This window comes from Erinaceus europaeus, chromosome 8, assembly GCF_950295315.1.
Source record: "Erinaceus europaeus chromosome 8, mEriEur2.1, whole genome shotgun sequence".
In the NCBI taxonomy this organism is placed as follows: domain Eukaryota; kingdom Metazoa; phylum Chordata; class Mammalia; order Eulipotyphla; family Erinaceidae; genus Erinaceus; species Erinaceus europaeus.
Window position 1 is genome coordinate 35,751,495 of NC_080169.1, and position 3,112 is coordinate 35,754,606.

At 34.7% G+C, this 3,112-nt stretch overlaps 1 pseudogene; it reads left to right on the plus strand.

Annotated features, from left to right (window-relative positions):
- Positions 1–559: 559 nt before the first annotated feature.
- On the plus strand, positions 560–654 carry LOC132540056 (U6 spliceosomal RNA; annotated as a pseudogene).
- Positions 655–3,112: the final 2,458 nt, after the last annotated feature.

The window sequence follows — 3,112 nt, forward strand, 5'->3', positions numbered from 1 at the left end:
TTTTTTCTTTTCTTTTCCTTTATTTATTACTTTTTTTTTAATTCCTGGAATCAGTTCCCAATGAGATAAAATGGAACAAGCACAGGTGTGAAGAGGGGAATTCAAAGCACAGCTCCCAACAATTAACTAGAAGCTTGAACTTCTGGAAGACAACAGGAGAAGCTGAAGGAGTTTGGTATGCAGATTGAGCAACTAGGTAAGGACTTTGGCAAGGGGATTAACAGGTTTTGCAACAAATAACTACACCTGAAATATCAAGAAAAGGTATTCCATGGGCACAAGTATAAAGGAGTGTTGATGACACTTACTTTGACCTCTTGAGTCATCCACAGAACTTCTGCAACTGCCCTCCGTTTTAGTAAGAGGTACAGAAAAGTGAGGACAATCAGCTGTCTTGGTACATGATAGAGATTTTCAATTTACAAAGCAAACTGAGGGACTATGGATTAAAAACACATGCATAGTGTATGAAAAAACTGAAACCCACAGAATTTAAGTGTGGTGCCTACTTAAAAATAACTCAACCTAGAACTCAAGTTTCAAACTACTTTAGAGTTCTGTGCCCTCTTTAGCTGCACACATAATAAAATCCAAGTGATACAGAGAAGATTAGCATGACCCTTGCCAACTACTTTAGAGTTGTTCACACTGTTTATGATTTCTATTCTGAACAGAGAATGGGATGTTCTTGCTTATAGAATAAAAGTAGTTAAGTGCTTGATGTTATGTCCTTAATGTGACTACACTATTAATTTATAAAAAGATCAAGATTACACTGAATGCTAAAATTGTATGAATAAAATGAAAGTTTTTTTAAGTAGATTAAACCTTCAAGGATTTGTATGCTTTTTGCTCATGTAATAACTAATGGGATGAATTATTGTTGTATTGCCATATGTATGTGTGTATGTGGTCAAACACTCAGGTGTGGTGATTTCAATGCCCTCTATCATTAAGAGAGAGAAAGAGAGAGAGAAAGAATTTCTCTAGTCTAGACAACATCAAAGACATAAATGTTCAAGAAACCCAGAGGGTCCTGAGCAGAATTAACCCACACTTAAAGACACCAAGATACATCATATTTAGAATGGAAAGGAATAAGGATAAAGAAAGGATCCTGAAGGTTGCAAGAGAAAAAGAAAGTCATCTACAGAGGAAAACCCATAAGATTAGCAGCAGACTTCTCCATACAAACACTACCGGCTAGAAGAGAATGGCAAGATACCTATCGAGTGCTCAATGAGAAAGGCTTTCAACCAAGAATACTGTATCCTGCTATACTGTCATTCAGACTAGATGGAGGCATCAAAAACCTTCTCAGACAAGCAACAGTTGAAAGAATCAATTATCACCAAGCCTGCCCTGAAAGAAGTTCTGAAAAATGCCTCCTATAAACAGTCAGACCACTATAAATATGCCATATATAAGAACACTCTAAAAATCTATATGAATGGCGTTAAAATATCTTCAGTCTTTGATATCAATAAATGTCAATGGCCTGAATTCACCTATTAAAAGGCACAGAGTAGAAAGATGGATCAGAAAACACAACCCTACAATATGATGTCTACAGGAAAATCACATACCTCAACAAGACAAACACAAACTCAAAGTGAAATAATGGAAAACTATTACACAAGCCAATGACCCACAAAAAAGAGCAGGAGCAGCTATTATCATATCTGACATTATAGGCTTTAAAATACTTAAATTTAAAATGATATGGATGGACATTACTTAATGCTCAAAGGATCAGTCAATCAAAGGACTTAACAATTATTAACATCTATGAACCCAATGAGAAGCCATCTAAATACATCAAACATCTACTGAAAGAGCTACAGAAATACATTAACAGCAACACAGTAATAGCATGGGACTTCATCACCCCACTCTCTCTGATTGACAGATCATCCAGGCAGAAAATCAATAAAGACATTAAATGACAAGAGCTAAATGACAAGATAGATAAACTAGAACAATTGGACATCTTCAGAGTTATTCACCCCAAGAAACTGGAATATACATTCTACTGAAGTTCACATGAGTCATTCTCAAGGATTTACCATATGTTAGGCTACAAAGAAAGCATGAGCAAATTCAAGAGTATTGAAATCACCCCAAGCATCTTCTCAGACCACAGTGGAATTAAAATAATACTTAACAGTCAACAAAAGATTAATAATAGTCCCAAAATATGGAAGCTCAACAGTACACTACTTAACAACTACTGGGTCAAAGAGGAAATCAAGGAAGAAATCAAAATGTTTCAGGAGTTCAATGAAAATGAAGATAAAAGCTATCAAAATATTTGGTACACAGCTAAGGCAGTACTGAGAAGGAAATTCATAGCCATGCAAGCATACATTAGGAAACAAGAAAAAGCACAAATGAACAGCCTGATTGCACATCTTAAAAACCTAGAAGAAGAACAAAGGAATCCTAAAGGAACCAGAAGGAACGAAATAACTAAACTTAATGCAAAAATAAATAACATTGAAAATAAGAAAACCATACAAAAGATCAAGGAAAGTAAATGTTGGTTCTTCAGAAGAGTGAAAAATCAACAAACCTTTTGCCAGACTCACAAAACAAAAAAGGGAGAAGACCCAAATAAATCAGATTGTATCACAACAGATACTGCAGAAATTCAATATATCATGTGAGGCTTCTATGAACAGCTTTATGCCACAAAGCTATAAAACATAGAAGAAATGGAAAATTTCCTAGATACTTACAAACTTCCAAAATTAAGTAAAGAGGAACTAGATAATATGAACAGAACCATCACAGCTAATGAAATTGAAACAGTTATCAAAATCCTTCCCAAAACTAAAAGTCCTGGACCAGATGGTTTTACAAATCAATTCTACAAAACCTTCAAAGAAGAACTAGTACCTCTACTTTTAAAAGTCTTCCAGGAGATTGAAGACACTGGAATACTCCCTTCCAATTTCTATGAATCCAGCATCACTTTGATACAAAATCTGACAAGGACACAACCAAAAAAGAAAACTACAGACCAATATCTCTGAAGAGCATAGATGTTAAAATATTGAACAAAATTCTAGCCAACCAGTTAGATAAGTCTATTAAAAAGATTGTTCCATAT